Here is an 11,689-nt window from a genome sequence, read left to right on the forward strand (position 1 = left end):
ATTTAAAGGTTGAGTACATTTCAAACTGTTGAAGAAATGACCAGACAAATTATATTTTCTAGTCTATATTTATGAAGATCTTTCTGCATTAGCAAACCCATTCCTAGTCAAGTTAGCATTATTACATACTAGTGCAATGACTGCCAGGTATATGTTATTGCAGAAATTAAACTGCCATGTAGTTTAGGAAAATCTTTATATACTGGAGGGCTTAATAGTTACAGTAGGCTTAATAAATTATATGTTAAAAAGATAATTTATTAAGATATATATATATACAATCATAATCTTGTGCATTCAGCTCTTCCAGTAGGGCAATACTGCCTTATGAAGACTTGCAGGCAACTTGGGCAGGGAGTGAAGGGGCGAGGTCCAGCAGCCAAACCTATGGAAGGAAACACTTCAGACACGGCACACATAACAGTATTTACAAGAACTTTAAAAGATCATCAGGGAATGAATTCATCAATAAGTTCAGGAGAACGAAAGTATAAATTATCATCATTTTTGCAGACACTGCATGTCTAAGGCATTTACAGGCTTAAAGGAATGGTGCCCAACCACTTTGGCGGTTTTCAATTCCCGACCGTACAAGAGGTAGTGCTTTGGATCAGTTTAGCAAATATAAAAGCAAGAGATTTACAGCTTTGCAAGTAGATTGGTAAATTATTAGCTGCATACTGCATTTTTCAGGCTCGCTTACGTGATTAAAAACTTAAAAAGTAGCAGCAGCAGCAACTAATTCACCTTAATTTAAGTGCCTAAAAAAGCTTATCAGGGCAACTATACACTGTTTTTCCAAGTCCATGATGCAGCCACATTTTGAAGCTAAATAAAATAGACCTGAACCAGTATTTAACAAGCATTTACAGTGAAAACTTTAAATCACATGGTATAAAAAGCCTCCTAGTGCTTCAGAGGGAAGGTAATTATCAGGGAAGTGACATGCCATTACGACTATAGCACTTGGAAGAGGGTCGGGATAAGGGTATGCGATTGAACAGGGGAACGGAATGGTGCCCAACCATTTTACTGCGTTCAATCCCCAACGGTCCTAAGTTGTAGTGCTTCGGAGCAGTTTGGCATTTACATTTACAGCTTTGCAAGCAGATGGGTAAATGCTTGTTTAATCCTTTCCCCTAGCTTTTATATTTATGTAAAGTAGTACTATTCCTAACATGTGACCAATTATCAAAAAGCACCAAGCCATATAGTCTATGTAGCTCCTAATAAATGTATATAATGTTTTTATTATAGCCAAAAGATTTGGTAAAATCTAAAAATAAGACTTAGTTCATAAATGGTTCTCTAACTCTAAACATTTCACCAATTTCTACCCAAAATCTGGGGCCAGATTCACAAAAGCACTTACGATCGTGTACATCTTTCCTCATCTTTGACGGCTTTGGTTACATTTATTACAGTTCACAAGCATGGAAACTTGCCATTTAACTTATTGTTACAAACATCCTCCTGGTGCTTCGGAGCTCATCAACTGTTTAATAATTGTAAACAAAGCCACCAAAGATTGAGAAGATGTACAGATTCGCAAGTGCTTTCGTGAATCTGGCCTCTGGCAATTACTACAATAGTAACTCTCCTACCATGAAATACTCAAAACTGAACAATGGTTGGTTATTTACACCAATCTTATTCTGGGAAATTATTTGCTCCAATTGGAGTGCTACACTTTCACACTACAGTAATAACGTTGTCACTATCTTCATCCCAACACTTTCCTATTGCAAAGCAGATTCACTATGCATAAATGTACAGTATTCAACAAACCTTTCATTTAATGTTGCAGCAGACTTCCAGGAACATTTCAATCTTGACAACACCCAGCTGTTGATAAAAATCAATTAATGACTGAAAACTTGATAATTAATTTATTGCATTAAAGACCACCTCAGTTACTAATTTTTTCATGTACATCAAATAATGTAGGTAATAAGTAGAATCATCACGTCTTATTTTATACTCGAGTGTAATTGGTACAATGACCCTAGAAGCAGACTTCTGCCCCCAGCTGTATGCCACATGACTACAGCCATTTAAAAAAAAAATTTAGTTTTTGTAATATTAGTTAACTGTACAATAAATCAACTCGCCTTCATTATGAACTACAGGTGCCACCCACCATCATGCCCCACCTGGAAGGAAATAAAACAATTAGGAAAAGCAACAGATTAAATAAAACTAACATTGGCACTGAATACTTCAGACATGGTTGATTCAACATACTGATAGTGACGAACATCTTACTGAGACTCATCCGAAATTATCATCATAAAAGATTGAGTAAAGTACCACAAATATCTAACTTGCAGGCTGAAGCAATCAGTTGTACAACAATGTATCGGCCAATTTACCTCAATAACATACTGAAGATTTACAGGATTGGAAGGCTGCAGTTCAGGTAAAGGCAATTGCCAAACACTGCCAATTGTTTATTACATTATATTTAATAATTTAAGTTTCTTAAATTATAATTTAAATTTAAATTAAACTCACCCAAGAGGCTAACATGAATTCTTTGGCAGTTCTTTTATGTGAATGTAGAGGCAGAGTGTTCAGTTCACCAGGACTGAGGCAGCAGACTAAACACTTGTCAAAGTCTGCAAAGTATGCTACAATTAGCAGGAAATCAATACTAACAATTTAAAAGTTAATGGGAATGATTCAGACAGGAAGTCATTCGACATAACAGATATGTGACGATTATATCTTCAGCAGACTCATCCGAAAATCATCATATTAGACATTCAGTAGCCCTGCACTAGCCCATTACACTAGTCTAAATTATTCAGTGTCGAAACATAATTGGGCAATTAATTTCCAAACATTCACAATAAATTAGTCAATTTAAATTATGTCAATTCAATTTATTCATTCCCAACCACCACCACAATAGCAATCTAGCATATTCCTAACAAGGCACTTGAAAGCAGCTATCTTATCGTCTTAATATAATTAAAAGAAAATGCCATACTAAAAACTTGCTACTGCTTATTTAGTAGTAGGCAGTAGTAAAGCTTCCTACTCCCTATTTAAGAAAGGGTCCCAGTAGATCAATGTTAAATTTTGTTTAACTATGAAAAGATGTGAAGTGGATTACTAGAGTACAGTATTTACAACATTAATACAGTGCATTAAGAAAAGTTTTAGGTGGAGCCAAATTAGACACCTTCAATTATATTTATGAATTCAAATTTAACAAAAAACTTACCCAATTTCATTGCAACTGCTGTGTTTTACTAAAGCGGTAAACTTCCAAAACTTAAAAAGAGTTGCCATCTCCGATCTGAAATGTGAAAATCTTTAAATACAACAAAAAATTCCTAGTGATAAAGTTAGCCAAGTCAACTCCTCAGAGATCCGTAACTATACATCAGCAGTCAGTTATAAGATAAGGGTCATCATACTATCTTGGCGTGCACAGCACCTGGCCAATACTAATTACTACCCACTTTACCTGAACAAAACTACAGGTCTTTTATTCCATTAATATATACAGTACAACAAGGGGGCGGGGGAGGATGGTGGAGTGAAAATGGAACATCACACATACAGTCTTATAAACATTACTTAACCTAGTGGGTAATGCTCTAAATTTGCAGTGCTTTGTAACTAGATTACACCGCCTCATTTTAGGCTAGCAAGGAATTTTACAAGGCAAATATTTTGTAGCAGCAAACCCTCCCACCCAATACCACTTGTGGTAACGATGCCACAATACCGAGTAACGTACACAGACGGTCGTTATTAATTTACTCATGTCTGCTATATACTGGGATAAAACACTTTAGTGGAAATCTACTAGTTTGAAGTGTTATTCTAGCAAAAGTGTGGCCAAATCTACCCAAAGGGCATCCAGGAGAGCAATTAGTGCTTCCAACACCACCACGGAGAGCACCAGTCTTGCTCAAGTGTGGTGAAGACAAAGCAACACCACAGAAAAGAACAGAAAATTGTCGGTTATTCCAGTGGCAACCTATTCTTACCAATACAACCTTTTATAGGCCAATGCTTCCATAGAATTAATATGCTAAGCGTTGATCTAAAATAAATGATCTGTCTGGATACATATATAGTATAGAATACCACTTGCAGGATTTAATATAGCAGACATGGCAACAAAACTAGACAATCATCATATGAAAGCAAATTGAGAAAGGCCTTTACTACCAGGCTGTATATGTTGGGTTGTCAGTTACAAATCTTGTGCAGCCAACATTTTAAGGCGTCTGTTGAAAGGATTACTTTTTACTTTTGCTTGGATGAAGAATAAGCCATTGCACATTATTTGGACAAAATGTGCAATGGCTTATTCTTCATCAATTTGGACAAAACAGCTATGTACAGGGAAATAAATTCCTTTGGCCTTTACTGTAGTGCTGCTATAATTTAACAATAGCAAAACACTTGTACCATTATCCCAACACTTGCCTATTGCAAAGCAGATTCACTCATATGTAGTATTCAACAAACCTCATTTAATGTCTTTCTAAACAAGTAATCCAGTGCACTTCCACGAGTTTTCCCCAATCTTGACATCATCCAGCTGTTGAGTAAAATTAAATTAACCACCTAAACAATCTTATAAAATCATTTACTACATTAAAGACTACCTCAGTTACTCATTTTATCATGAATGTCAAATAATGTAGGTAATAAGTAGAATCATCATGTCTTGTTTTAATTAGTTTTAAAGCCTAATGAAGTTAAAACTCACCTTTGTACCAAAACCTGTGGTCCACACCATTACAGCCCAGTCCATGTACATTCTGCAATAAGAAAGCCTATTACTTTATACATCCTAAACTTCCTTGCCACAAGTCATCCCCCCCCCAGCACCTTAATTTGTCACCACTGTCAACCCACGGATCTACAGGAAAACCCGTGGGGACAGGTCGAGGAAACATTAACCAGTACTTGGCCTGGTCTTGGTTGCTGTTAGTAAAGCATGAATCACATTCTTTTGAACGTGCTTATGCGCAGATCTACTCTTTCTATAGGCCTAGACGCACCACAATGTCAGTAGTAAAACATTATGCTTTCAAATAGGCCACAATATTTAAAAATGACCCAGTAACTAACTTACACAAAACGGGCTTATTTCTAAATTATAACCAATTATATATAAATTTAATGTCCAGATGGTTACACCTGCATGAAATTATATCAAGTCAAATTTTAGCAAAGGCACATGTGCATGTAACCCATTTAGTGTAGTTCAACCTTGGCTAACCCATTGCCGTTTCCTTCGGTTAAACCCTATTTCAGTTCCTGAAATTTGCGAGTTATTCCTTAGTTTTATATTTTTTAGTATTCCACAAAGAATACAAAAAGGGGACAAATTAAAACTAGAGGTATTTGCAAAGATCTTAATTTACGTATATATAAAATTAAAAATATTAGCCAGATCAATTTAAAATATGCCAGAAAGAACAAATCCACAAGGGCCGTGACGAGGATTCAAACCTGCGTCTGGGAGCATCCCAGACGCTGCCTTAATCGACAGAGCTACGACAGGGTAAAAAAAGTTGAAACCGTAGTTCTACTGAACTTGCTGAATCCCATAGCCTCTCGGGCACAAACCAGGATTTTTACACAACGCCCCCTGATGCATCACGTTAGTGTGATCTCTAAGCCAGAACGACATTCACCTCTTATAAAGAACCAAGCTGGAAACATTTAGCACTAACCGATTAATCAACAGCCTAAATGCCATTAGAAAAAAATGATGGGGGGCATCAGATTCGCCAGTTATCAATTTGGGTCTAAATTTTTCGATCCCAAAAGACTAGTTTATGAAGGACAAGAGTGGGGCATTGTAGTTCAGACATGGCAATGCATTTGTTCAGTTAAGTACCACATAATTAGGCTACTTGCCAATATGCAGCCTGGCCAGCAGTTTCCTGCACTCATTACAGTAGCAAGGTAAAGGCTTTGGGCATCTTTTACTCAACAGAATACAGTATTATCTGTAATACTAAACTATCTATAGTGCCTATAGGTACAAATTATGGTTTGAATGCATAGGTAGAGAACGAAAAATGTCTTCAGCTGCACTGAAGTGTTATGGTAACTGGGTACAATGACCCTAGAAACATACTACTGCATCCACCAGTATTCCACATGAGGCATTTAGTCAAAGCAGGCATAGCAATATAAAATTGTATAACAAATTAGTAAACTCACCATTATGAACTACAGGTGCCACCCACCATCATGCCCCACCTGCAAGGAAACAAAACAATTAGGAAAAGCAACAGATTAAATAAAACTAACATTGGCACTGAATACTTCAGACATGGTTGATTCAACATACTGATAGTGACGAACATCTTACTGAGACTCATCCGAAATTATCATCATAAAAGATTAAGTAATGGACATGTACACGAGTGGGATTGGGTGTGTATAAATAGGAGCTGCCTCGTATGGGCCAATAGGCCTTCTGCAGTTGCCTTTGTTCTTATGTACCACAATGTAACTTGCAGGCTGAAGCCATCTATTGTACAACAATGTACCAGCAACTACATTACCTCAATATTGTACTTGGATTTACAAGATTGGAGGACTGACCAACACATCTGTCTGAACTCTGCTACATACTGCTCACTCCAGCCCATTAACAGCTGAACCTATACACTTCCCCTAATTGAAGGACTACCATCGATTTTCAAAGTTAGAGTAAAAAAAAAAATTGGTTTAATACTAACGGACTGAATACAAATACTATACATTTAATTTTTAAAGAAATATTTCAAGTTGGTTACCTTTTAAAACAAACTTCTCTATACAACTAGATATTAATATTCTGTGGTATACAACTGGTAAATTGTTGGTCAAGATCTAAAGTTAAATTTTGTAACCAACATCAAGTTGTATATTTAACATTGTAAATTGTAACATTATTAACATAATTGTTTATTACATTAATTTTAGAAATTTAGAATTTAAAATTTTAATAAATTAAAACACTCACCCAAGAGGCTAACAGCATTCTCATACAAATTCTTTGGCAGTTCTTTTATCTGAATGTAGAGGCAGTGTTTAGTTCCCAGAACTGAGGCAGCAGACAACGCTTGTCAAATCTGCAAAGTATGCTACAATTAGCAGGAAATCAATACTATCAATTTACAAAGTTAACGGGAATTATTCAGACAGGAAGTCATTCGACATAACAGATATGTGACGATTATATCTTCAGCAGACTCATCCGAAAATCATCATATTAGACATTCAGTAGCACTACAATAGCCCATTAACACCGACTACCCGAACAATTTAGTCCTCTTGACTTAGTCGATGCGTCAACCATTTTAAAATATTTGTTAAAATTCCAGTTATTGCTCTATTATTATGGGACTAGTTTTAAAATACACGCCTTTATATTGCGCACAATTTGATACCAAAATGAAAACACGAAAATTAAGGCCAAAACACCGAAAAGAGTAAAAAAAAAAAAAAAAAAAAAAGTACAAAAAGAGTATGGGTGTAGCCGCTAACGGGTAACACTTCGGTGACCTCCCACGTGGTTGTGGGTGGGGCAACAAGATTTGGACTTTATAAGCACATGTCCGTGTAGGGAGTTTTATTGCGATCACAGTGATACCAAAATGAACGATGTAGAACAAAACTAGTTGACAAACCTGAAAAGCGTAGGAACATCTCCATGCTGTTTGACACGTCTAACGATAAGTGTATTTCGTACAGGTTTCACGACTGACATTTTACACGAATGTTCCTCTAGAGCGTTCTATTGCAAACAAATTGATACCAAAATGAAAGACGTACATTGAAAATTAAGGTCAGAACACCGAAAAAGAGGACACACATTTCAGTGTCGCCGCTCTAGCATCCACATCGCCAGGAGCATTTTTTTTTTTTTTTTTTTTTACCTACTGCCAGGAGAGCGAAGTGTTTACTGGTATGAAATATTCAATGACCAAACACCACTGGCTATCTAAATTTGCACTTTACAGTACATAAAATAACTGATCAATTAGTTAATTTATGGTTAAATTTAATGAAATCAAATGATTGTTAATTTTGTCAACTATAAACAGTTAGTGAATTACTAGAGTATTTACAAATACAGTACATTCAAAATATTTTAGTAGAAGGTGGAGCCAAATTAAGCACCTTAAATTTACATAATTTTAATAAACTTACCCAATTTCATTGCAACTGCCTGTGTTGACTTTCAAAGTGGTAAACTTTGAAAACTCTTGAAACATTGTCTTCAACCTTCAATCTGAAATTTTGAAGAATCTTTAAATCCAACACAAATCCCAGTAATAAAAAGATTTAAAGTCAACGCCTCAGAGATCCGTAACTATACATCAGCAGTCAGTTATAAGATAAGGGTCATCATATACTTGGCGTGCACAGCATCTGGCCAATACTAATTACTAGCCATTTTACCAACAAGGCCTAACAAAATGTACAGGCATTGTACTGTATTCCATTTATACATTAAAGTAAAACAGGGGGAGAAAGTGAACATTGAACAAGTTACTACAAACACCAAGTCTTATGATTACGTAACCTACAGTGGGTAATGCTATAAATTCACACTGTTTGGTAAACAAGGTCAAATAACATTTGATAATATACTATTAAGCAAACTTAATGCACCAGATCACACAAGGCCTCACTTTAGGCAAGCACGGAATTTTAACACTATCGCTAGCTTTTAACACAGCCTGCATCCACTTTTCCTCTTAGTAGCGTCCAATGCAAAAATATTTGTTTTTTATCTGATCGATTTCGAGATAGTTTCAAAATGAGTGCCTTTAGAGTGCGCACAATTTGATACCATAATGAAACATGCAACATGAAATTTGACATCAGAACACTTTAAAAGATAAGCATTTTTGGTCAAAAATGTTAAAATTCTAACGTGCTATTATTATGCGACTAGTTTTAAAATGTGCACATTTACATTGCCAACAATTTGATATCTAAATGAAAGATGTAAAAAAAAATTGTCAGGACACTGGAAAGAAATTTTGCGAGGAGCATCCAAAATTAAAATATTTGTTAAAGTGGCGACCATTTTGCAGCATTGCAGTAAACCCGCCAGCACAATACCATTGACCTACAGTAATAATGCAAAAGTACAGCATTAAACTAAATATTTAAAAATATCCAATTACTTTTTCCAAAAAAATTAGCCATAAATTAACAAGCCTCCCATTTATCTAAAATACAAGCATTTCTTACCATTTAAAATGTTGAAACCATTCAGCCAGCTTGACCACCACCTGTTGACGACAGAAGAGTTAGGGGGGGACACCACATTCAAGACTCGCACCCCCGGCCACCAGCATGGCCCCTAATACTGTCCGTCACCCCCGGCCACCAGCACGGCCCCCAATACTGTCCACCACCACCCCCCCCCCAGCCCCCAATACTGTCCGCCACCCCCGGCCCCCAATACTGTCCGTCACCCCCGGCCACCAGCACGGCCCCTAATACTGTCCGTCACCCCCGGCCACCAGCACGGCCCCTAATACTGTCCGTCACCCCCGGCCACCAGCACGGCCCCTAATACTGTCCGTCACCCCCGGCCACCAGCACGGCCCCTAATACTGTCCGTCACCCCCGGCCACCAGCACGGCCCCTAATACTGTCCGTCACCCCCGGCCACCAGCACGGCCCCTAATACTGTCCGTCACCCCCGGCCACCAGCACGGCCCCTAATACTGTCCGTCACCCCCGGCCACCAGCACGGCCCCTAATACTGTCCGTCACCCCCGGCCACCAGCACGGCCCCTAATACTGTCCATCACCCCCGGCCACCAGCACGGCCCCTAATACTGTCCGTCACCCCCGGCCACCAGCACGGCCCCTAATACTGTCCGTCACCCCCGGCCACCAGCACGGCCCCTAATACTGTCCGTCACCCCCGGCCCCTAATACTGTCCGTCACCCCCGGCCACCAGCACGGCCCCTAATACTGTCCATCACCCCCGGCCCCTAATACTGTCCGTCACCCCCGGCCACCAGCACGGCCCCTAATACTGTCCGTCACCCCCGGCCACCAGCACGGCCCCCAGTACTGTCCACCACCACCCCAGGCCCCCAGCATGGCCCCCAGTACTGTCCACCACCACCCCAGGCCCCCAGCATGGCCCCCAGTACTGTCCACCACCACCCCAGGCCCCCAGCATGGCCCCCAGTACTGTCCACCACCACCCCAGGCCCCCAGCATGGCCCCCAGTACTGTCCACCACCACCCCAGGCCCCCAGTACTGTCCACCACCACCCCAGGCCCCCAGCATGGCCCCCAGTACTGTCCACCACCCCCGGCCCCCAGCATGGCCCCCAGTACTGTCCACCACCACCTCCGGCCCCCAGCATGGCCCCCAGTACTGTCCACCCCAGGCCCCCAGCATGGCCCCCAGTACTGTCCACCACCACCCCAGGCCCCCAGTACTGTCCACCACCACCCCAGGCCCCCAGCATGGCCCCCAGTACTGTCCCCCAGTACTGTCCACCACCACCCCAGGCCCCCAGCATGGCCCCCAGTACTGTCCACCCCAGGCCCCCAGCATGGCCCCCAGTACTGTCCACCACCACCCCAGGCCCCCAGCATGGCCCCCAGTACTGTCCACCACCACCCCAGGCCCCCAACATGGCCCCCAGTACTGTCCACCACCACCCCAGGCCCCCAGCATGGCCCCCAGTACTGTCCACCACCCCCGGCCCCCAGCATGGCCCCCAGTACTGTCCACCACCACCCCCGGCCCCCAGCATGGCCCCCAGTACTGTCCACCCCAGGCCCCCAGTACTGTCCACCACCACCCCAGGCCCCCAGCATGGCCCCCAGTACTGTCCACCACCACCCCAGGCCCCCAGTACTGTCCTCCACCACCACCCCAGGCCCCCAGCATGGCCCCCAGTACTGTCCACCACCACCCCAGGCCCCCAGTACTGTCCTCCACCACCACCCCCGGCCCCCAGCATGGCCCCCAGTACTGTCCACCACCACCCCCGGCCCCCAGCATGGCCCCCAGTACTGTCCACCCCAGGCCCCCAGTACTGTCCACCACCACCCCAGGCCCCCAGCATGGCCCCCAGTACTGTCCACCACCACCCCAGGCCCCCAGTACTGTCCTCCACCACCACCCCAGGCCCCCAGCATGGCCCCCAGTACAGTAACTCACCACACAAGGACCACAAGGGGGCCCCACGAGGCCAGGCCGCAGCAGCAGGGGCCCCATAGCGAGGGCCACACGTCAGGAGGCGGGTGAGGGCCCCGGTGGCCCCTAGGGTGGCCCAGGAGCAGCGGGCCACACGTCAGGAGGCGGGTGAGGGCCCCGGTGGCCCCTAGGGTGGCCCAGGAGCAGCGGGCCACACGTCAGGTGGCGGGTGAGGGCCCCGGTAGAGTGGACGGCGTGAGTGTCATGGCCGCCCCACGCAGCCTCCTCCGCTATATTATATACATCACAGCTCTCTAACTACGGCTTTATATACACATTTTATCCGTGATTATACGTTTTTAAATTATGTTTTTATTTTTTTTATAGTATTTTGATCGAAAAATTGTCGCAAAAAGTAATGCACATATATGTAGTCAAGTATATAAATAGATATATAGATATATAGTGAAATATATATATTATATGCATATATATCACTATACTATATATATAACTATACTTTATATATA

At 41.7% G+C, this 11,689-nt stretch overlaps 1 long non-coding RNA gene across 2 annotated transcripts; it reads right to left on the minus strand.

Moving 5' to 3' along the window:
• Positions 1-244: 244 nt before the first annotated feature.
• Positions 245-11,437, minus strand: LOC123765308 (uncharacterized). 2 transcript variants are annotated; one of them, XR_006773702.2, is made up of 12 exons: positions 11,184-11,437; positions 9,238-9,278; positions 8,185-8,266; positions 6,995-7,103; positions 6,205-6,243; positions 4,736-4,787; positions 4,492-4,564; positions 3,230-3,304; positions 2,515-2,618; positions 2,112-2,153; positions 1,789-1,845; positions 245-385 (listed from the first exon to the last, which is right to left on the minus strand). It is a non-coding gene; the product is annotated as an uncharacterized lncRNA (long non-coding RNA). The 2 variants fall into 2 exon arrangements; XR_011230907.1 differs by lacking the exon at positions 9,238-9,278.
• Between the last annotated feature and the right edge of the window lie 252 nt (positions 11,438-11,689).

Source organism: Procambarus clarkii, chromosome 5, assembly GCF_040958095.1.
Source record: "Procambarus clarkii isolate CNS0578487 chromosome 5, FALCON_Pclarkii_2.0, whole genome shotgun sequence".
Classification (NCBI taxonomy): domain Eukaryota; kingdom Metazoa; phylum Arthropoda; class Malacostraca; order Decapoda; family Cambaridae; genus Procambarus; species Procambarus clarkii.